The 26,046-nt window shown below is 37.0% G+C and overlaps 1 protein-coding gene across 1 annotated transcript in view; it reads left to right on the forward strand.

Moving 5' to 3' along the window:
- The first annotated feature begins 3,723 nt into the window (after window positions 1–3,723).
- Window positions 3,724–26,046, forward strand: part of LOC134800623 (protein CBFA2T3) — a 126,728-nt gene continuing 104,405 nt past the window's right edge. Inside the window, exon 1 of the mRNA XM_063773108.1 lies at window positions 3,724–4,105. The gene's annotated coding sequence lies outside the window, so the exon portion shown is untranslated. The remainder of the gene's footprint in view (window positions 4,106–26,046) is intronic.

The raw sequence follows: 26,046 nt of genomic DNA on the forward strand, positions 1-26,046 counted from the left end.
TAAAAAACGAGTTCGCGGGAATAACATCACCCCATTTAAAATAACAATTCAGTTGTTACTATAGCGACATTACAAAGTTTACTGGTATTTAGTAGATAGACTTGTTGTGTTTATGTTCATTGTTGTACCAATCACTAAACGAGTTTTGTAATACCAACACAGCTACTTGCTACGTTCATTTGGTTAGAGTTAGTATTGTGTCGGATGTCGGGCGGGCGTGTCTCGTGTCTTCTTTGTTTAAAACATACTTAAGTTAAATAATAAATTTAGGATATATTGTGGGCCATGGACATATTAACCCGCGACCTGCTGTGTAGTTGGGGTCTACAGGAATATATTGTTCTGCAACTTCGAGCTAGCTGTTGTTATTCTAATGATAATGACATCAAAGGTAAATCTAAACTGTTTGCAATTCCAACCTCCCTAGCACAGGTGCGCCGCGAGAGCATGTTGCGCGCGTAATAACTACTAGTCTCTTTCTGACTGTATGAATAAGAAAGGAATGGGTAGAATATCTCGACAGGCTTTTATAGTGCCTCTTTAGTACAGAGATATACTACCAAATGCTTTTTTATTCATACAGACAGAAATAGAGACGGGTAGCTACCACGCGCGCGACATGCTCTCGCGGCGCCCGTTTGCTAGGGGCGGAGGAATTGCAAACAGTTTAGTTTTTGCCTGTGACGTCATTATCTCTAGAATAACAACAGCTAGCTTGGAATCGCAGTACAGTTTAGTAAAACCTATGACGTCATCGTCTCCGATATTGCTAAAGCACGCTTAGAATTACAAAACGGTTAGTTTTCACCCATGACGTCATCACCTCCGATATTGCTAAAGCACCTCTCGGAATAACAAAACCAAATTTCTGAAATTACTCTAGCATACTTCAAATTACAAATATAGAAGTTGTATTTCCTACTAAATGGAAATTGCAAAAGTCAATTTGTTCCTATTAGTTGACTCTCTTTGTCCCCGGATTAAGTTTTATTTTTGTAATTCTAAGTGTGTTTTTGTTAGTTTTTTCTCTCAGTGTGGTGGCAAACAGGAATACGGCCCGCCCGATGGTAAGCGGTAATCGTAGCCCATGGATGCTTGTGACGTCAGCAACAGTGACATTCACGTCACGGTATTGTGGTATATAGTTTTTCTGACATTATAATATGTCTGAAGTGAAGCATTGCTTTGACTTTGGTATGCTGCGGTATATTGCTATCATTCTACGGCCCACGGTTATATATAAAGTACTTAAGGTATTTACCATAATTATTTCATTAGTATTTTAGAACAAATCTAAATCAACTCTATTTTCTACACAATTTTTTATTTTTTCCTTAAGATACTAGATTAATAGGTGGATTTTACTTTTACCAGATAGAGTCAAAAATAGTGTATACAAATACCTAACATGTACTAAATTAGTAGTATATAGTAGTAGTAAACTCTTTATTGTACAAAAAGACATATTAAGAATAACATGCAATTAGTAAGAAGTACAAAGGCGAACTTATCCCTTTGAGGGATCTCTTCCAGAGGGGAGGGAGGGTGACAAATGCAGCAAAATGTACAACAAGGTACCAGAAAGATAAAGGATATAAATACATACAAAATTTATACGATAAACATACATACATATTGCTCATATCTATATTGCTCAAGGGTTAACTGGAAGAGATCCCTGAAAGGGATAAGTTCGCCTTTGTACTAATGATGTGTGTTCTTTCATGTTTTATGTTTCTTTTTGTACAATGAAGTATTTTACTACTACTACTACATATACCCTACCACCTACCTACCTTACCTACCTTTAAGTTCTTTCTTAGTACCTTTTAGTTTCGTAAAGTTTGATCAGATCCAGTCCAGACCTGTCATCAAAGCAACGTGGTACAGTACAGATTCCTTCTCCCACTCCCACGCGACGTTTTACTACATTTCCCAGTTACGCGGTTTGTTTTCCGCCGACCATCTGGCACGGTATTCCGATCGCCTGGAACTAAAAAAGTCGATCCGTAACAGTGGCTTAGCGTGAACCAATCTAGCCGTGGGCGAAACCACATCTGAGAGTCCCTTTTCAATGTGTTTTCCCAAGGTAATAAAAAGGTTGGCTTTGCGAGGCCTCCCTAAGTGCGAGGCCGTGGGCGCAGGCCCCATTCGCCATGCGTAATATGTAAAAAGACCGTAATTAAAGAAATCTGCAAAGCTAAGAGTAAGTCTCTTCTTCTTCGCGTTGTCCCGGCTCATGGGAGCTTGGGATCCGCTTGGCAACTAATCCCATGATTTGACGTAGGCACTAGTTTTGTCGAAAGCGACTGCCATCTGACCTTCCAACCCAGTGGAGAAACTAGGCCTTATTGGGATTAGTCCGATTTCCTCACGATGTTTTCCTTCACCGAAAAGCAACTGGTAAATATCAATTGATATTTCGTACATAAGTTCCGAAAAACTCATTGGTACGAGCCGGGGTTTGAACCCGCGACCTCCGGATTGAAAGTCACACGCTCTTACCGCTAGGCCACCAGCGCAAAGAGTAAAATAAGTATTGGCTCTAATGTAGACCCATAGGACCCAAAGATGACCTAGAAAAAACCTGTCAAATAGTTGTGACGATCGAAAGTGACGGACTGACATTACACTGGTTAAGCAACTCGCCCGTTGGGCAGCCAATGGGAATTAGGAATACACGAGAGACATTCGAACTTCACAAGTTGGTTTTATTGCGATATCATTTGACTTCTTTTGCAGTCTCTCGCTCGATTAGATACAGCCAGGCAAACCAACAATTGTTCAGTAGAAAAAGGCGCGAAGGTCACTATTTGTACGGAAATTCGAGCGTCTACGTTTTTAAATTTGCCAACATTTTGTACCTATTGACAAATGTTTTGCCAGAGTTTATATATTGGTGCGAACGAGATATGATGCCAACCTTTAGCGTCAACCTGTCCTAAAACTACTTAAGTATCTTCAATAAAATTTAAATCAGTATTAAATCCTGTTTATTAAAAAAAAAATGTAACTGGCTTTTGTTTCATTTCGTTCGATTTTAGAACAAACCAAATTCAATTCATTTGACTGCCAATTTTTGTTGTATGGTTGGCCGCTAGAGTTTAAAATGAGATCAATTCGTAAATATCGAATGTTGCCCGAAGCTCGCGGATTACTGACAGATGCTATAGTAAAATGGATTGATTTATAAATAAGTATACAGCTTTCGTTCCGATCCGCTCTGGGAGATTACAGCCAATCATTTATGAAATATTTGTTTTGTCAATATTTAATAATTACATATCAATGGAGGATTTGCAAGATATACCTATATATCCCTAGCGAATAGAGGAAGCAAAAACTTGCCAAGTAAAGAAAGAGAATATATGATATGTTCAAAGCAGAAAGGTATTAGTAATAATGGGGTATTTGTAAATAGGGTTAGCTAGGCTAGCTAGCTAGCTAAGCTGCTAATATAGATGTCATATACCAAAGTTAAAGTTACAAAGCCCTCCAATGGTCGAGGCCGGAATAGAATCGGCGTCAGTTTATATTTTATAGGTATAATGACTACATACTTAAAGACACAAATCAAAATATTTGATAAAAATAATTTAATTTGTTCCTTATTTGCATTAGTAAGAATTTAAAAAGGGAAATTCGAATAAAAATAATAATAAAATAATTTCAGCATGGCGGAAAACTAGCAATTTTCCCGACACTGAAGCAAAAACTAAAACGGGCCATATTTAACGCCATAAACCCTTTTTGTTGAAAAACATAGTTAAACACATAAAAGCGTTAAGTTTACACGCGCGCTAAACTCTAAAATCTATAAATTAAACGCTCTAGGCTGGCCAAACAGTTTCCATTTAAGAAAGACGGTTTTCCGTACCACCGCCCGGCGCCCATGCCGCCCTCAGTTTCTCGCGGAGCGGGCTTTAGGACGCACGCGGCCATTCTCGAACGTCCCAACATCTCGTTCGAAAAAGAATTAAAAAAGGTTTATGATCATTAACTTTTTTTTGCGTGTTTGAGTAGACAGTTTTCCACGGACTGTAACGTTTGTGAGCGTGATTGTGAAGTGACTTAACAGGAGCTGTCAGCTGTCAAAAACGACGAGGTAAGGGAACTTGTGTTTTATCGGCGTGTTTTAAATCAACGCTTGTGTGTTAATATAAATATTTGATGTTAATATGCTGGTTAATGTATGAAACACACATTAAACTAGTGATGAAAGATAAGTTACGACCGAATAAAATGTATGTAGAGTTCAAATACCTAGTTATGTATAATATACATATTATGTTATAGTTTTCACGGTGTTTGCATAAATCTAAATCGTTTAATGCCTGCAAATTTAATTGTATAAAATTAGGCTAATAAGCTATTTTCTTTTCTTTTTGTAGGTACCAAATTATTTTCTAAACTTTTTATGGAACCTCATGGGTAGGGTTAAGTATTTAAACTAAAATCAACGTGAAAAGTTAAAAACAAACGGCGCCAAAAAGTTAAAACAATAAAACGACATTTTTGGGATATGAGGTATACAATTAGCATATAAAGATTACCTTTCCTTTTTTAATAAAAAAATCCCAAATTTTTTCATTCATTTTCCACTCATTTAATTCTAAATTAGTAGGCCCGAGTTTTATATTTTCTATTTGAATTCGTCTATTTTCAATAAAAAAAAAATATTCAACGTTAAATGTAGCAGGTATAGCGATCATATAGGGATATTGAAAACTAAATGTCCTAAAAATCAAATATGTGCAGAAAATTGATCTTGCCTAAGTTATTTAAATATTAGTCTATATATTAATAGGATAAAAAATATTTTAAATTAGTAATATAGACATAGAAAACATGTTCTTAAAAATATAATAAAAAATAAGTTCTACGTCTATAAAGCATGGCTTTCCGACAGGCAAGCAAATTATTTTAAACATTTTTTGCCATATAGGTTCTCAACTGTGTAAGGTATGGATTTCAGTGTCCATGCTAAGTAAAAAAAAGTTATTAGTTTTCATAAAGTGGCAACACCTGGCACGCGCCGGCTGGGCCCAGCTGTCGCAGCCAATATAGCGCCGTTACACGGAAATTGAACCTTATTATCAAAGGCTTATGGCTTGATTAACGATATCCTAATAAAAATACGGAGCTTTGAGACAGAAGTGCTGAAAATAAGGTTCTTTCTACAGACAATGACACTTATAACGCTGTAAAATTGTTCAGCATACGATATATGCGTCAATATATGCGATTTTATTTGATCACGCGTTGTATATTCGACAGAATACCTACATAATGATTAATTTTGTAATTATAATTAGGCCAGCCAAAAGAAGATTGTATGTACTAAAGGAATTGTACTAAAATAATGTGTTTCTTTGGCTGAATAAGAAATACTTTATTGCAAATTCATGGCTACCGATATACGCACAAATGTCTGATGGAGCTGGCAGACATATTAGTCAATATATGGTGGGAATGATGGAGCTGGCAGACATATTAGTCAATATATGGTGGGAATGATGGAGCTGGCAGACATATTAGTCAATATATGGTGGGAATGATGGAGCTGGCAGACATATTAGTCAATATATGGTGGGAATGAGGCAGACCCGTCTCCCAGATGACATATATCTCCAGATTAATTTTCTTTATTTTTTATGACCTGAGACAAAACACACAATAGGTGTACATACTTTTCCGGGACATAAGTAGCTGGTTTAATTTAGTTTAGAACTTATAACTTGTAATTATCAGGGTAACGATCTCAAAAATGAATGGCACTTTACTAAATTCTAAATTATTAATAATGTAACATTTCTGCCAACCGCCCAAGCCCTACGTAAAAAAATATTAGTTTTCATAAAACGGTAACACCTGATACACGCCGGCTGGGCCCAGAGGGGCTACCGCGAAAACCGAAATTCGCAAATTGCGGGGATCTTACTCTTTTACTCCAATGAAGGCGTAATTAGAGTGACAGAGAAAAATGCCCGCAATTGACGATTTTCGGTATTGGCGGTAGCCCTACAGCTGTGCATCGCAGCCAATATAACACCGTTGTAGGAAAACGGATCTTGTTACCTAAGGCTTAAGGCATGATTAACGGTGCCCCAATAAAATGTCGCCGCTATATAGCGTCGTTAAACCCTTCAGCACACGCGGCTGAATGAATCACTCCCTGTGCCCTCGCATTTTTTTTAATGTGACTTTTTAAATTCAAATTGCGTTTGAGGACACATCCGGATTGTTTGGCGATGAATCGTTTGCGGGTTTCTTGAAATGTTTAAAAAAATCTGTTTCCAAGATTTATTCTTAAATGTATATAATTTTTATTGCATATTTATCAGATATTTCGGTTATTAATCTTCGGTATAAGATAATATTATATTTTGCCCACAATCTCTCTGCTTTGCGTTTAGGTTTACTGGTAGAGCGTGCTTTTTGACATTAAGTCCGCCTTTTGTACTGTAAGCTTTTCTTTTGTGCACAATCAGACACGGACAAGATGTTGAAAAAATTACATAATTAAATAAATAGGTGGTAGGTATAGTCCTACAAGAAATTGTAGAAAATTATTCAGGGCTCTACTTCCTAACGTAACAGTCACATTTTTGACATAAAATGCTTAAACATGGCAACATTTTAGTAAGGAAAAATGTTAGTTCCATTTTATTTAACTTCTACTATTTTATGTCGCACTATACCTAGGTAAAACTAGTATACATAAGTATATGGAGTGTAGCTATATAGTAGCTAGCTACTAGCTACAGTAACTGATGAAAGGGTTGAAACATTTTTTTTAAATTTAATACTTATATAAGTATAAGTAATCTGTGTTACCTTCACAGCCCGTCAAAGGAATTAGTAAATAAATCCGCACGTAAACTCACCGCATACGGGAGCATATGCGAGCATGCGGGAATGCGGGGTCCATGCGGGATTGCGGGCATGCGGGCTCGAGTTACAAGTCAAATATCTTTAGATAGGAGCAGTTTGTTGATAAACGAACACATTCGTTGGTTTTCATTCATTCGTCTAATGGTAAAAACCGAGTTTTATTTTTTTTCTGAAAAGCAGTATTATTAAACACAAAATCACAGGCCTATTCGGATTTCGAGATAATCACAAGATCTTGAGACGATTTAGAGATCAACTAGATCTACATTAGATATCGACTAGATGTGACTTGGATATCTAAGTCATAACTTGTCGAAATCGTTCAAGAGGACCTCCAGAATCGCGGAAACGTCAAAATTAACATATCTATCTTACAAATATCTTTAAATTATCCGTATCGTAACTTGTTGAAGTCTAGTCGAAATCTAATTCATTTTCTGAATCGAGCCGTCAGTTGTAGTAGGATAATATTAGATTAAAAAATACGTAATTAAAAAAATATTTTTAAACATTTCGTCTAAAATTAAAAAAAACTGGACAAGTGCGAGTCGGACTCGCCCACCGTGATACTAGAGCTATCACGGTTCATGATATACAACCTGGTGACAGACAGACGGACGGACAGACGAGACGGACAGCGGAGTCTTAGTAATAGGGTCCCGTTTTTACCCTTTGTGCACGGAACCCTAAAAATGACGTTTGTCAATTCAATATGACTACCAAACATACGGCGGAGTACAGCCCAAGTTTTCGGCTGTCAAACTGGGGGCAAGTTTGTTTATTAGACTTTAGAGTCAGGCTAAGCTGACTCTGTAGCGTGTTTGATAACACAGGGGGCCGATTTTTGAATTTCGACCACGCGATTTCGTGTATTTCGTTAAATAATATCTCCACTACTAGGCATTTAAATTCTACTAATAGAATTGAAATAGAATGGTCAATACCAATAGATTCCAAATTTCGATCGCTCGTATTTCAAAAATAAGCATTTCGCCGTTTTCCACCGATTTCCGAGTGACGAAATCGAGCGATCGAAATTCAAAAATCGGCCCCCTGATTGTGGAAATGTTAACGTTAACACAAACGTCAAAATTCTATGCAATTATGAAGTTTAAAATAACACTTGGTGCTATAGTTAGACCAAGAAAAGACTGCAGCGATTTTGATAGCCCACCCAGTGCAAGTGTTATTTTAAACGTCAAACTTCTATAAAATGATGACGTATAAATAACACTTGCACTGCGTGGGCTATCAAAATCGCTGCAGACTTTTCTTGGTCTAACTCTATCAAACACGGTGCAGAGTTAGCTTAGCCTGACTGACTCGACATCTCTATTAGGCACAGCCACAGACTTTAATTGCCGAGCCATTTAGGGTTCACTTTACAATGAACATTTCATACCGTTAGTATTGATAACCAAATTAGGTTGAACCTTAGATGAATTAAGGCGGTGGTACTGGTGCTCGACGCGGTCCCAGGACATGTCATCTTGAAACTTAAGTCATTGTCAATAGAGGAGACAGCAGGGTGTCATCTATTGGACATTAGCATGTCGAACACTAGTTCTACGTTACTACCTTAACAATTAAAATCTGTGACAATGTACAATCAATAATAACTTTTTTGTCCTAACACACAGTTGTTAAAGGTCTTCAGGCCCCAATTTCACCACGGTGACAGGTGGGACAATTGTAAAACATCACTGTTGCTGACGTCACAGGCATCCATGGGCTACGGTTACCGCTTACCATCGGGCGGGCCGTATTCCTGTTTGCCACCATCATTGTATTATTACAAAAAACTTTGTTACATCGGAAAAAAACAGATATTTCTCTTGCTAAGTTTATGACAATTGTCACAAGAAACACTACAATTGTTACGAAATTCCGACATATAACTCATTTACTGTCAAGATTCACCGACAATTCTACACATATGTCGACTAGAAAAAATAATTCTTGTTTCACAACATAATTGTAATACATACAATTGTAGCAAAATGCCTGTCATGTTTGTTAGTACCTATTTCTATAGAAAATATTTTATAAAATTGTAATATGTCACCTGTCGCTTGACAATTGTCGCTCGACATATGTCACTGACAATTGTAGCCGTGGTGAAATTGGGGCCAGGTCACAATATGCTGGTTCTAGCGTATGACTTGCGTCATGTTCACTTGTGGAATGACGCTGCCCGAGGCGGGCAATTACTGAAGTCGGGCTGTCACTTGCAAGTGTGACTTGTCTTGTAAAGGCGACCTTGGCGGGCTCAAAGAGAGGGTAGAGGTGTGGTTTCATGTTTAATATTATGACGGATTGAGCTAACAAAATACCTAATAATCAAATACCTAATAAGCACTGTTGGTGCAATGGTGACACTTGCAAGTGTGACTTGTAAAGGGGACCTTGGCGGGCTCAAGCAAGTGTAGGGGTGATGGTACCTTTAGATGTGGTTTCATGTTTAGTGTTGATTGGTCAAAGTATAATTATTATATTACGATACAAGTGCGAAAAATAGGAAATTTTCGCAAGGTTTACAACGTTTTACAGTACAGTATATGGCCCTTTAAATTTTTGACATACGCACGAATAGTGCTAGTTACCGCACTAGGGCGGTAAATTAGCACCATATGCACTGTAATAGTACATTGTGAATGTGCAACATGGGGCGTAAGTTAAATATTGCAAACGAGAGTAAGTTAAATCGCGACGGCTTCCCGGAGCGATTTATAGACTCGAGTTTGCAATATTATTACGCCCCGAGTAACCTACACACAATGTTTTTCATCACACTTGCGATACAAAAATTAAGTATAAAGACAAAAAAACTGTTAATTATGGCACTAGAAACTTCATAACTCCCTAGGGAAAACGCTTTTCTATAACTCCCGCTAAACCTGCGTGCAATTCCACATTTACTGAGCGAGTGTGATGAAATAAATATTTTCGCTGGCCACATCCAGGGTTGTTCAACCCTTGGTACAAATGTTCGGTCTGAAAAATATTTTTGCCGCATCCAGTGTTAGTAAACTTTTCCAAATTATGTTTCCCGTCAGTTCCAGGGCTCCTAAACCCTCGGCAACAATACGCCGGTGGCGCCACCTGCGCCGCAGGTGCGGTACGTATAAATTGTAACGGCCGAATTCCAATAAGCTGGGCACATTTTTCTTTGTGCTTTAGTTTACGTTGCTTGAAAAAAAAACTTAACGGTATTATTGTGTACAGCGAACTGAGGCTTAAGCTTAGTAAACTTACATAAGTTTTTCACCTCAGCAGCTCGAACAAGGGTACTTTGCTTCTTAAAAACAGTGAGCAAAATGCGATTTTGCTCACTGAGTGAGGTAAAATGACATTCAGGTGACCTTTATAGTCAAATGTCATTTCAACATGCGGGGTCTATTACAAGTTCGAAATACTTGGGTTCTATTATCTCTGTCCCTTTCACACTGTTAGCAAAAAGAAACGGACAAAAAAAGTAAAAACGACATTCAACGGTATATTGAGGGTTTATAATACACCCTCGAAAACTTCAGACCGCATCGTTCCATATCACGTACATACGAGTATGAATTCTTAATAATTAATTAATAAAAATAAAGTTTAAGACTTGATAAAAACTGATAAAATACTATATTTTAGGTATTTTATTGTACAATAGAATCTTTCGCTTGCACGGGACTCAGAATAAGCACTCCAAGAAATATCAAACTTTGCTCTCTTGTTGTACAAATAACTATTGTATTGTTTTGTTGGAACACTAATATACGTAGGTACTTAAGTACTTATAGAATATAAACTGAAACAAATGTCATCTACAAAAAAATAGAAAAGCGGCCAAGTGCGAGTCGGACTCGCCCATGAAGGGTTCCGTAGCAGCAATAACATAATAATTAATAAAATTGCGGTTTACGATTTATGACGTATTAAAAAAAAACTACTTACTAGATCTCGTTCAAATCAATTTTCGGTGGAAGTTCGCACGGTAATGTACATCATATATTTTTTTTAGTTTTATCATTCTCTTATAGAAAAAAATTATATTAGAAACCTCAATATAATTTTTGAAGACCTATCCATAGATACCCCACACGTATGGGTTTAATGAAAAAAAAAACAACGGGTTGCACTCCGGGAGTGCCGACAGAAGTGAAAACTCAATGACTAGTCCAAAATGTCTGCAGCACTATGTATAATTGACCCATCCTCCTTTCTATTGAAAATCTTTAGTTCCGAAATTGCTGGCCAGTGAGCTTGTTTAAAATTCGAAATTCAAATTTGTAGCGTTAATTGTTTAAAATTCGAATAGAAATTGTAAAGTTACCTTGCAGACCTCGCATCTAAATATATTTGGTCATGATATTTTGAGTTTTATTCACCAGTACTAGAGTTCACTTTTATTAGCGATTTCATCAAGATGTAGCTTTATTGAATTATATTTGAGTGATATAAAGTTAGAATGTAACTGTGAGATCCTCGTATTTCAACCCGTACAAGATTAGAACCTTTTTCATGTAATGTCATTGAGTTTTTCTTTATTGATTTAAATGTCATCTAAATGAGTGGCCATCTAAACGTTACGGTCACGTGATGGCCTTACGCTGTCTCGAGTTTATCATTTTTTCCCCACCTCAAAAAGTGCCCAGCGCCGCTAAAGAAGTTTTAACTTCAAAAAATTTTTGAGTTTCAGTTCTAAGTATGGGGAACCCCCAAAATGTATTGTTTTTATTTCTATTTTTGTGTGAAAATCTTAATGCGGTTCACAGAATACATCTACTTACCAAGTTTCAACAGTATAGCTCTTATAGTTTCGGAAAAAAGTGGCTGTGACATACGGACGGACAGACAGACAGACAGACAGACAGACATGACGAATCCATAAGGGTTCCGTTTTTTTGCCATTTGGCTACGGAACCCTAAAAATGGCACCTACAGATACCTATAGCCTATTCAAATTTGCATATATTTGCATCAGCCTATTATGTTGAAGATGCTAGTTTGATTCCAGTCTTGGACACTTTTGTTATTCTTTCTTACAATATAATTACATTTATTTGTGGCTTTCCATCACAGAAGGGTATTATGCTACAAGTGCAATAAGGACGTTTCCATTTCAAATTCCAACAGAAAATCTGAAAAAAGAAAGCCACATCAGTTACGTACGCTTTACGACTTGAACGCTAATAAATTGAAAAAAAAAAAAAACTCTTAGGGTATTCAATGCATGTATCCCCCATACCTGTAGGCTACGGTAACCACTTAAAATCAGGTGTATTGCACACTTGTTTGTCACCGTAAGCCTGTTAACTGAAGCACCTAGTCAGTGTCAGGCTCGGTGCCTGTCGATGACAGCTCATTTACCAAGAGAGCTTTTGCGGCCGAACATGTGTTGGAGGGCTTGAAACCCGAGTTCAAAAGAAGTGATTATTAAAACAAAATCAGGTCACGATGTATGGGAACTTGTAAACAATTTTCCAGTATTCAATTGCACTTGAGAGTGTCACCTATTTATTTTTTACGAGCTGAGCAATGTTTTTCCTCTTGTCCTTCACCTTTACCAGTCTTTGTCAAAGATTTCAAGACTAGAGTCGGACCAAAAAAAGTCTGCAGCGGAGTCTGCACGCAGTGCAAGTGTCATTTATACGTCATAATTTCATAGAAGTTTGACGTTAAAAATAACACTTGCACTGCGTGGGCTATCAAATCCGCTGCAGACTATTCTTAGTCTGACTCTAACTTTATTTTGACACTCGAGCTAGCCTAGTGCTGCTGAAGCCTAGCTACTTTGTCTGCGGGAACGATGATGATGCCTTTCATCCGAGTTAAACACTCTACTTTTCATTTCGAATACGAGGAAAGTAAAATGCATGTTTTTTTAAAAACATGACTAAGTATAAACCTTTATAGTATTTTTTTTAGGATACTTTCAATTAACAATTTAGGCAAAAGTATCGTTATTTATGGAATGGGGAGTCAAATATCAGAATGGAAATTGTATAACAAATCCATTTAGGTATACCTTCAATTGTTTATCGTAAAAAAATTAATAAAATCGTACTTGCAACCTAAAATGCTCTAGTGCAGAAACGTATCATTTTCTGCACACCTTTTAGAACAACAATGACCCTCTTTCAGAGCATGAGAAATGAAAAACGTATTTTCTGTACAAAACATTAACATTATTCGTTACATCTGCGTTGCTAAACTTGCTAACCATCTGAGAAAACAACCACACAAAACATATTTTCAAAATGACGTAACTTAGTTACATTTACTTTTTGAATATAACCTTTTAAACAAAGGTAAAGACAATAGAAGAAGATGGCCGATGGGGTCGAAAAGTGCTCGAGTGGAGACCACGGACTAGCAAGCGCAGCGTAGGACGTCCACCCACAAGATGGACAGACGATCTTGTTAAGGTCGCCGGATGCGGGTCGCTTGCAACCGGCACGTATGGAGGTCCAAGGGGGAGGCCTATGTTCAGCAGTGGACGTCTTATGGCTGAGATGATGATGATGATGATGAAAGACAATAGCCAGTTGTCGTATCGCAAACACAGATGGCGCTATTTTGACTATCGGCGCACGCGCTGTCTGTTTGAACAAGTGTTTCAATTAAATAATTCTTAAAAGGTGGCAAGTTATTATGGGACTGTTAAAGAGAAGGCTTAAAATTAATTTAAACTGTTGACATTTTAGGCCAATCATAAGATTTTTGCGAAGAATTTATTTCCAGCAAACTGGAAATTGTTTTAATTTTTAATACCTTAATTTGGTCCTTAATGCGTGCAATCCGAGTTTGCGCAACCACAGAAGGTGGATTCATAAGTATAGAAGAATATGAAGTAAAGAAGAATATCCGATTGTCCGTACGATCGCCCCGCTGAAAAGCTGCGAAAGTAATACGACTTGTAGAATTTGTAAAGAAGAACCGGACAACCGGACAAACGAATACATTTTTGCCCAAGCTGTCCGGATATGACGGTCGTTCTTGTCTACGTGATAGCGTGATAAAACGGTGTTCGTCACTTTCTATCCCACGGTGTTAAAAAGTGACAGTTATTTTATCACGTGGATAAAGATGGATAAAGCCATCTGTTAGGTTAGTCCGTATTGTCTCGTTCACTCCTGTACCGATAGGCTAATCAGTGCATTAAATGAGTACAACGCGAGCGCACGTCTTTTATTTATCACACCATCCATAGTACGCTGGCAGAATAGAGTTTCAGCTTGGGCAAAAATGTTTTACGAGGCTCTTTGCTCGCTCTTCGCGCTCGCTGGGTCAAAAATATAAACATAGTAGTAAAGAAGAATTTCCAGCCGTGAGCCGTGATACAGAATCAATTGTGTACCAGATAAAACGAGATGCGGGTGTGTAGCGTCGGCAGGCAAGGATACAATAGGGTATTTGACAATCTTTTATGAATAGTATCAATCGATCAGGTTTGTTTTTCGGATAAAATGTCTGTATGGGGCCCATTGTATCAAAGCAATACTAAAGTCACAAATGACGCTTCTAACAAAATGGCAATACATCGTGACGTCACCATGTATCTAACGTTAATTAAAGGCCGTTTCGAGGTATGGAAAACAAGGAAATTGCGATTTTGTCGGTGAAATATAGCGTTTATGTATATTGTTGGTATACAATATTTCTTTAAATAAAATGTAAGGAATCGAATGGTAGCATTATTTTTTTCCTATTTGGAAGTTGAAAAAAAATATTTTTGAAACTTTGAGGTCTTGTATTTTTTTATTATTCCCATATATTTTTTAAGTTTCCAATTTATTGTGATAGATTGCTCATTTTCTATCTATTTAACTAGATTTAGTTATACAATTCAACATGTTTCAACAACCCTATTTCGACATAAACTACAGGATATTGATAAAAATAACTACGTAACTATAACTACAGGTATTTAAAAACAAGATAGAGTTTGACCAATACAAGTCTGCAACGATTTTGATAGCATACGCAATGCATGTGTTATTTAATACTTCATAATTTCATAAAATAACACTTGCACCGCATGTGCTATCAAAATCGTTGCAGACTTGTATTGGTCAAACTCTACATCTTTGCACTAAAGTACTTAAAAAGGAAAATGTAAACATCGTCTTGTAAACCGTATAAGTAACTTACGTTTTTAAGCCAAAAATCAAGGATAATAAAATATTTCTCATATATTGGATTATTCTTTGTATCTATGTAGTTATTTTAAACCCGTTTAAACCAATAAGCAAGTTAAAATATTACTCGTTTATATCAATTTTCAAAATGTTAATAAGAAACTTTGTGACTCCTATATTAAGAACGGGTTACTCACTTATTTTAAGTGCAGTCTGCGCCGATCCGTCACCGTCAACGTAGCTTGCGTCACAGAATAAACTAGTGGCTCTGTGAGCTGTAGACCTCGCGAGCAGAGCTTGAAATAACATGGTGCTAAGAGCTTTAAATACACCGTGTTTTTTTTGATTTCCGTTAATTTCAAGGGTGCATTCCTGAGCTTAAATCAAGTAACTTTCTCAAAGACACCGATGTTCTAATTAAGTCCATTTCGGAGATAATCCATAATTTATTTTTTTACTATAAGGCCTCTACAAGCGTGTACACTTGCCTTAGGGCCGGCTTACATATTGATTAGTGTTTAGAATGAGTTCATACATTTGCTACTAAACTTAAGTACAATCTCGGTCGATTGATGTACGAAATGACATTGATATGTCACAGATTTCAATTGTTTGGTTGAGTTAAATGTAATGCCCGTGTTACAACAACGCTATATGCTACATTTAATTACTTTTTAAACAAAAAAAAAAACAAAAAAGAAAACAAAAAAAAATTTTTTTTTTGAAAATTAACTATGCCATTTAGTTCTTATAAACGTACTTAACTATACCCCGAAGTTAACGGAATTCAATAAAAACACGGTGTATAGTAAATTAAAGAAAAACAATACGAAATTTATGTGTAAAAAAATACAAAAAGTTATAATATCCCAGCATACAATTACTGGGGATCGAACCCAGACCCTCTGTGCAAACAGAAAAAGCGAACGTTTACAAACTGAGCCAAATAGTTCTTAGATGGGTTGACGAAATTTAGCTACTCCTTCTCAAATTAAAATTAGTTAAAATTAAATATCTAAATACCGCCTAAACCAGCGATAATTTTTTTCTGCATTTTTTGCTATTAACTCTGTAAACATGTTTCAAAAAGAAAAAAGTCTTATGATATCGATACGACTATTTGTTTAGGCGCCAGGTATCACGACTCCGCCATTTTTAAAAATTTCCAAAAACCGGATTGACAAAAAAAAATTATTTAGTCATAAAATTCGGTCACAAAATTTCACGAGAATCGGTTAAGAATTGCGACCTGTAGAGGAGAACATCCGGACATACGAAAGCAAAATGCCCGAGTCAAAACGTAGACCTTCGCTTCGCTTCGGTCAATAATAGTACTAGGTACAGAAGACTCACTCTCTAACAAAACGCGTCTCGCGCGGCTTTTGGCTAGCCACCAAAATTGGTGTGGAACGGATGTACTTTTAGCTACCTGTAGCAAAGCGACGAAATCGCGGAGTGAGCCACGCCTGCTTGCGTTGCCTGCCTGATGACACTCCTCGGTACGGAGTGAAACATGTCGAGCGTTTTTCGACTTATACAATACGTGAGTGACCCGTTCTTAATATATTCTTAACTTTCAAAATATTTATCATTTGAACGAGTATTCTTCGTACCTAATTGTTTTGCTGTCCATCCGCCCTCATGCGGGCGAAGGCTCCCGCAGCTGATAACTACACAATTACTGCACTGTTTACATACCGGAGCTCTGTCAACACACCAGTAGAAAAATTACTAACTTTAACTAAGTTCTGTTCCTATCTCTCTTTAAATAATAAGGTCTAAATGAGTGAATAGCAAAAAAATTGTACGTAATTAATAATGTTGTCTTATTTAAACCAATTTTAATTACGTATATCGTTTGACATGATTTTGACGTATATTGCATCCGTCGTCCGCCCATTAGTAATTAAGCGCAGTTAAGAAGCTGTGATTGGTCTTAACTTAATTGATTCATTTGTGTTACGAAAATGTAGGTACATACCACAAATCTAATCGGTTAAAAAGTGAAACTAACCTCATATATACTAAGTAATAGCGAGCTATTAGGTACAATAATTAAATGAAAGAGCGATACTTACTTATTTAAATATATTCTGACATAGTTAAAATGGCTTTACTATGGTTACCACTTACTAGTCATCACACATAAAATTACGATATATCAAACCAAAAATGTCACGTTGCACTTTTAGTTCAATGGGCTCAAAAACAAAATCTAAAATACAAAATACAATAATATCGAAAATACATATGTATATTATACATTACTAATTATTAAATTATCTAATTTATTCAAAACACTTGATATATTTATAAACAATATTATATTAGTTAGCGTTAGGTAAAAATTTATCTAGTTCCCCTGTTTTAATAGGTAATCAGTAAGTACATACTCGTATGTATTATTAATATAGTAATTACTAAACCGTCATACGCAGGATTAACGTTTAACTTTCAATAGCTCATACGTCCAAAATTGCCGAACATAATTACTGTGTAGCTATTCAAAACCAACCGGCATTGTACTTGTAAAAAGGCCATTTTCGGATCCAGCTTTAATCCTGTTTTGTGACCAACTTGGCCGGTAGAAAAATGCGCCAAATCCAAAATTTGCATGGGAATTTGAACCCTCTGGGGCCCGTTTCTCAAAAGTTTGTAACTTGTAATACAAGCGGATGTCATTTGACAGCTTTTGTTAGAAAGGGACTTCCACTTGTATTGCAAGTTACAAGCTTTTGAGAAAGGGGCCCTGGACTTCATGTTTCAAATTTGCCGCCTTCTCTACTGACAAAGCTGCCTTGCCAGAGTATAGGTAACTAGAGTTACGAAATGCAAATGCATTAGGCCTATTTCGTAACCATTTTGGTAACCAGCATTTGGTTTTCAACAGAAATTCAACTACATTTGATGAATTACTTTATTTGTACGCCGATTTTAATACAAAAAACAATAAGTAATTCAAATATTTTTTCTACATGGATGCCCAGGATAGTACCTATATAAAAAATATTATTTTTAAGTAGGTACTTTTTTGTCTTCAAGGACATGGCAAATATTAACATTTCACTATTATTTTATTTCATTATCTGATACATTTTACATATTATGTATGTATAAAACTTAAGAAACTAAAACCCGTTCTGAGCCATGCCGGGTCCAAAGGTCCCCATCACACTATAATACATCACCTTATATATAGCAGCGTTACCCCGCTGTATGGCGATGGAGACCTGTGGACAAGCCATGACTCAGAACGGGGGTCATTCCCACATTTCACTTAAGATTTAAAGTTTTTGAATGGAATGGGTATTAACGAATTATTAATTTTCAATTTCCATTATGTCCCTGGTTATCAAATGGAACTAAAAGCGAATAAAGTTTCTCATCGAAGACCATGTGCACTGGGTGCTGCAACCTCTGAGGGCCTACCTCGAACACCGAAGTTCTGAAATTGCGGGCATCTTTCTCATTTACTCCTATTAAGGCGTAATTAGAATAGCAGAGACAGATGCCCGCAATGCGAACTTCGGTTTTCACAGTAGGCGCTCTGAACGTGTTTGAACTACGCCGCTGACCGGGAGGGTTACGCTACGTCTTACGTAGGCGAACAACGCGCGAACGCGACGCGGCGCGGCGCGGCGAAATCAATCCTTTGATGCCCATAGAAGTGTCCTACGTAAGCGATCTCGTTGCGAACGCGGTGCGGCGCGATTTGCACGCGAATGTCAGGCGGCGCGGCGCGGCGCGGCGCGGCGGCGGCCGCTTTCGCCGCGCCGCGCCGCGTTCGCGCGTTGTTCGCCTACGTAAGACGTAGCGTTATTATCAAACACGATTAATCATAGCGCACCTGCTAGGGGGGAGGGGGGGTGTAGCTTGGTGCTAAATATCTAACCTGTAGCGTTTAGATGCTTCCATCTCGCTTACATTTGTATTGTTAGAAGAGATATGTTGTCGGAATTAAGATATGCTATTTCACTGTACTGCCGTAAATAAAGAATGGTGGATAATATTCGTAACGCGATGAAAACGTCACATTTGACACTAACACATCTAATCCATATCGTTTCTAGATCTATTAATTGACGTATCTTAAAGATTCGAAACGGGCAGTATGTTTTCAACTCAATCGAACGAGAATGGGTAGAGTTAGACCAAGAAAAGTCTGCAGAGATTTTCACTGCACACGCAGTGCCAGTGTTATTTATACGTCATAATTCCATAGAAGTTTGACGTTTAAAATAACACCTGCACTGCGTGTGCTGTCAAAGTCTCTGCAGTCTTTTCTTGGTATAACTCTAAAAAAAAAATGCTTTCTTGCTAATTATATAATGCAAGCTTTTAAAATGAAGACGAAGGGTAGCCAAAAATAGTTTTAACTAGGGAAAACGTGTTTTCACTAAAAACGGGTTTTCATGGTAACATAATATATCGTGATTAATTTGAAAAAAAAAACTCGTTATGTTGATAAAAAGAAAAATGTGGTAACTATGTATGTCCTTGCGCATACCTCCATTATGCATACGAGTTACTGCGTTTTAACTTTGAGTAACAGTACGAGATTTTTTTTCAAAGTAATGTCGATATATACCTACAAATATACGCAGTGAAGCTAAATAAACCTGTGGTAAAAATTGGATTTCTACAGGACATCTAAAACAGGGACAATTTTCAGATCCCTGAAATTAGTCCTCGTTTTTGAAGTCCGGTAAACCTTCAATACACGTTCGGCCGCAAAAGCTCTCTTGCTAAATGAGCTGTCATTGACAGGCTAAGTGCCTGACATTGACTACGAATTCGAATTTTGCATAGTCAACATGTGACTTGATATTGATATGCCATAAGTGCAACATTGTGCAGATGTATTATCTAACTCATGGTATAATAATATACTCCGCCTGGTACTCCATTCCCGTCTTTTCTAGGTCACCTAACTGACACGGGCCTACGTCATCATGCGACAGCGCTATATGATAATATGCGATAGCGCTATATATAGCGGCCATGTTGTTGTGACGTAGGCCCGGGTCACTCTGGGAATGGAAGACCATGTTTTATTAGACTATGATCTAACTATATTCTGTATCTTTAGGTGTTTAAATAAAAATAAACAAAATCTACCCTCAAATGGCTCCTCAAGCCTGGGTAGAAACATTGCATGATCAAAGAATGTAGGTTAAAGTCAGGTCGTTCAGTGACTGAGGCGGTTTTGTATTTGGTTGGTTAATCAATAAATGTTATAACTACCCGAAATGTACAAATTGATTGTTTACTTTTTTAAATACCCAAAGATATAGACTGTAGGTAGCAACTCAAATTATTTTTTGATTATTTTATAATATCGCCTGATTGAGAATAAGAATAAGAATAAGAATAAGAATTATTTATTGCCACACACATACAAGAAAACAAAGACGATAAAAAAGTAAAACAAACAAAAATACATGTTGAACTAGCAACAATTAAATTAACATAGTTTGACATTAATTTATTAAGTCTAATATACTCGTTCTTACTTATGTTATAACTTATAAACAACCAATAGTGTGACAATAGGGATGGACTCAGCATTTGCTGTGTTACAGACTAGCTGTCACAGCGCTGGTTTTCAGTTCACCCCTAATCGCTGCCGCCTCGACCACCAGTGGATTTTATCACTTTTTCTTTAGTGTATAATAAATAAATAAATAATAAATAAATAAATATCTATATCTATAAATATCTAGGTATTTCAGTTTATGTTATCTGTTGGTGATACTTAAAAATAGAAATATAATACACTATAAAATAATGTCAGTTCCAAGTTTATAAAGCCATAAACCCACTTCATTTTGAACTCGGGTTTCAAGCCTTCCAACACATGTTCAGAGCCGCAAAAGTTCTCTTGGTAAATGAGCTGTCATCGACAGGCTAACAGCCTGACACTGACTAAGTGCATTCCAAGTTTAAATATCTCATTTTGAATTGATGTTGATTTCACATGAAAGAGCGGGATGCACTGAGACAAATATCAAATTAATTTACAGTCAAGTAGATTCTTAAAGTTCGATTGCGCTCTACGTTCTTCATTTAAATACCAATTTTGTACTCGTTATGAACCTAAATAAATATTAGTAAAAATATTAAGATATATATTATACCGGGTGTGGCCTGTAACACGAGCAAATAATTAAAACATAGATTGTACTCCTCAAACGGTGACACTTTTGTTCAACAACTGTTAAAAATTATGAAGTATTTAGTCTTTATTTTTCATACAAAATAAATATAATCTTCAATGGACGCCATGGCCACGCTATATCATTGTGATTGACATTGCTTGTCACGCCTTAAACATAAAAAAATTCGCAATACATTGCGTCTTAGAATAAACTTTAAAGTGTATTAAAAATCAAACCACAAGTTATTTTTAAAAGTTGCTGAACAAATGTTGGTCAGTATGAGGAGTACAGCCTACAGTTTAATTTTTTGCTCGTATTACAGGCCACACCCGGTATATAGAACAGAGAGAAGTTTATAGAGCGTTTAAATCGCTTGTTTTTAACTCGGGTTTGAAGCTCTCCAACACATGTTCGGTCGCAAAAGCTCTCTTTGGTAAATGAGCTGTCATCGACAGGCTAAGAGCCTGACACTGACTGGGTGCTCCGGTTAACAGGCAACCAAGGTTTTTTCCATATCACTATATAGGCAATTAAGCGTACAATCCACCACATAGCACAGTTTATCCTATAATACCTAAGTTCCACAGTTAGGTTTGCTGGGCATTTCCCGCAAATCGACATCCATTGTGCCTATTTTTCGTGAAACGAGGTAGCGCTACTCTAACCACCTAACTATAGTTTGTCAAAGGACTGTCTCATTTCAATCATAGACAGAGATAATCATACTATCTTTGTCTTACACTAGTACTAGCACCCAAAAGTAAAGGATGAGTATAGTTTTCCTGGTTCTTACCGACTGACAAATTGGTTTGACCAACTATATATTAGCTAGTTTTTCCACTAACTATTTTTTTTTGTAACCAGAGACGTTGGCAATATTTTTTAATGAGATTCTGCTAAGAATTCATTTATATAATTAAACACACTTAATTATTGCCGATAGTACTTGGTACCAGCTTTTTAGGGTTCCGTACCTAAAGGGTAAAAACGGGACCTTATTACTAAGACTCCGCTGTCTGTCTGTCACCAGGCTGTATCTCATGAACCGTGACAGCTAGGCAGTTGACATTTTCACAGATGATGTATTTCTGTTGCCGCTATAACAACCAATAATTACTGAAAATAGAATATAATAAATATTGAAGTGAATAGTTCCCATACAATAAACGTGATTATTTAGCCGTTTTTTGCATAAATGGTGCGGACCCTTCGTGCGCGAGTCCGACTCGCACTTGGCCGGTTTTGTTATATCATCTGTATTAGCAATATTAAAAGTATTGCAAGTACAAGTACAACTTGAAAGACTATTATCTACATTGTTTATAATAAATAAGTGAAGTTAAACTCAGTTAAAGTGAGTGAATAAACAGTGCTCGCACCACAAAGGTTTTACACTACGTTATCAGTTAACCCCCACCTGGCTTAATCGAGCTGTCATCGGCAGCGGCAGGGTTAGACGGCCAGGGATTAAGGTAGCGCTCAACGGGTTAGATGTCAACACTACTGCGTATTGGTCGTATTGACATTATTTATGGGTATCAAAAATACAGTGTGGAAAGATAAGTCGGGCCCTGGAGGGAAACTACCTTAAAAATCCTTAAGCTGGCTCATTTTACTTAAAGGAGACATTCCTTTATTTTTAAAAAGAAACAAAATTGCATTCAAAGATTTTCTAACACTCGCTTGCCTCGCCCGGGACTCGAACCGACTAAAAATAAAAATAAATAAAAACTCGCAATTTTATTCTAAGTACTAGTCGATACGGTTAATGTTAATGATAACATTTCTCCGAGAAACATTAGGTCTTACACTCGTCTGTCGTATAAAATATCCATAAAATCTAATATTTAGTACTCAAGATTTTTTTAGACAAGCCATATTGAAGAAAAATACTTTGAATGCAGTTTTGTTTCTTTTTAAAAATAAAGGAAAGTCTCCTTTAAGTAAAATGAGCCAGCTTAAGGATTTAAAGTAGTTTCCCTCCAGGGCCCGACTTATCATTCCACCCTGTATATAAACTTATTTGAAGGTAGTTGTGAAATGTTACTTATGTCACCCTGGCCATAAAAATTATTATTGATCTCATTTATCTTAATACAATGCAATACAAATTCTTTTTATTGTACAACCTCAATAAAACATTTACAGACAGACATACATAATACATGAAGACAGAGGTAATAACAGGCGGTCTTATCGCTAAAGAGGATAACACTTAAATAAATAATAAATAATTATAGGACATTTTTACACAAATTGACTAAGCCCCACGGTAAGCTCAAGAAGGCTTGTGTTGTGGGTACTCAGACAACAATATATATAATATATAAATACTTAAATACATAGAAAACAACCATGACTCAGGAACAAATATCTGTATCATCATACAAATAAATGCCCTAACCAGGATTCGAACCCGGGACCATCGGCTTCATAGGCAGGGTCACTACCCACTAGGCCAGACCGGTCGTCTTATAATACTTATAATAGTTATTTGTTTTACAAGGGGGCAAAGTTGCTGTTTAACCTATCGGGCCTCGTGCCAATGATACCCGAGCAGGGGGCTATTCATAAATTACGTCATTTCAAATTAGGGGGGGGGGGGGTCTGGACATCGGATGACGGTAGCATGAAGTAGGAGGAAATGGGGTCATTTGAAGCATGATTTTTGGATGATTATAGGGGGGGGGGGGAAATCGTCAAAAATCGATGACGTAATTTATGGACAGCCCCCAGGCGAAAAGTTCGAAAAGTGGAATCTTGAGCGTTGCGAGAGTAACAAGACACGAGAGTTAAACAAATTTTGATACCGTATGAAACACAAAATTTTTCAACACACCAACGCGTAACGCGAGGAAAACAGGAACTGTAAAACATCAGTAATCAAATCCAAATTAACGCTATTATTTATCATTCAAAATCATCATTTAAAAGTCAATTCCACCAGCCAACATGAAGAAATAACTCAAAACTTGTATCAAGTTACTTCGCTACTTTTGTGGATAAAATGCAACGTTCTCATCACACCACCTTTTTGAGAATAAAGCCTTTACGAGCTAGTGTAGTGAAAAGTTGATGAAAGCAAAGGGAATAGATAGTATAGAGGGCTATTGCCATAGTAAATTTTGTAGTCACGGTACATTTACTGCCATCTATCGACACACGATTAAAACTTAAAATAAAATTGAAAAGGTATAAATTAATCAAAATGTGTATACGGATAAATGACTTTTAATTTTTATTGTTCCATACTGAATTACTGACCCATGTTCTTTCACTGATATGTGTTCAAATTGTTAAATATCAAACGGTGTCGTCAACGCCATCTAGCCGAGAATAGGACAAAGGTATGGCGCCATCTATTCGAAAATGACTTTTTCTTGATTTCCGAGGCACGTTTTTTTTTAAACTTTATTTATCTTATACGGAGTTACATATATCTCTGATGAAAGGTACGTCACCAACTAAAAACCAACTCGTTTAACACACTTCAAGAGTCAAGCCGCCGACACAGTTTTTATTTCATCATCGACGGTAAGCACGTTCCATAATCGACCTGCCAGCGCCACGCGCAAAACTTTGATTAAAACCAAACCAATCAAGTAAACTGTACCTGGGCCAACATAACATTCCCGTCCACCAAAATAACATTCCCTCCCACCAAAATATTGGAGGACCAAAACAGGGTTGAAGGTATATTGGTCGCTCTCATGTGAATCCGCAGATGGGTGGAACGTCGCGTTTTCGTGTTCAAGAGCATTTTTCCAATTATTACAAGGGTTTTTTAATTAAAGTTTTGACTGGTGACATGTCAGTTCAGGTTTTAATGGCTGTTCTAAGGAATTTGACAGTGACGTATCGTAACTTGTTTAGAGTCCGTCCATGTTAGCTTTGCAGCAGTTAAACTGAAGTTTAGGGAGCGAGGCGAACTTGAAAACCTAATGTATCGAAAAGCGTCTACGAACAGAGAACCCGTCTAGCGGGTTGGGGCTTGTGCACAAATCACGCGAGGTTCGATAGGGGGAGGGGGGTCACGAAAAAATCACGATAGATCACGTTGGGGGAGGGGGGTATAAGGAAACCTCACGTGTATTTTTCTACAGTGAAGGAAACTAAGGAAAAAAAACCTACCACATGAGTAGATACTTTTTCTCGGTTTTGTTAAACATAAATCTTCACTCTGCACTTCAAAATAGCGAGTCTATTTAACGAAACTAGAAAAATAAACAAGATTTTCTATACTGGGTCAAGCAGATCTTGTCAGTAGAAAAAGGCGGCAAATTTAAAAAATGTAGCCGCGAAAGGATATCGTCCCATAGAAAATTTGAATTTCGCGCCTTTTTCGACTGACAAGATTTGCTTGACCATCTATATATACAATACTATTTATCTTAAAATTTGGTCGAATGAAAAAATTTCAAAAAAATACACGTGAGGTTGTGTGGGGGATATCACCAAGGGGATAGGGGGAGGGGGGGTCAAAAAGTAGCCGAAAACACCTCGCGTGATTTGTGCACGACCCCTTGCTGATAGTGTGAAACCAACTATTTTTAACTACATATGACACAAATCACAATAGATGGAGTTGGCGTTAAGATTACCAAAGGTACAGTTAGGGGCTATTCATAAATTACGTCATTTCAAATTAGGGGGCGGGGGTCTGGACATCGGATGATGGTAGCATGACGTAGGAGGAAACAGGGTCAGATGAAGCATGATTTTTGGATGATTTTAGGGGGGGGGGGGGGGTCAAAAATCGTCAAAAATAGATGACGTAATTTATGGACAGCCCCTTACTTATATAAATTGACGGCTAAGATGCGCCTACAAACAATGGTAGCGAATTTTTTTCTATAAGATGAATT

This window comes from Cydia splendana, chromosome 20 (genome assembly GCF_910591565.1).
Source record: "Cydia splendana chromosome 20, ilCydSple1.2, whole genome shotgun sequence".
In the NCBI taxonomy this organism is placed as follows: domain Eukaryota; kingdom Metazoa; phylum Arthropoda; class Insecta; order Lepidoptera; family Tortricidae; genus Cydia; species Cydia splendana.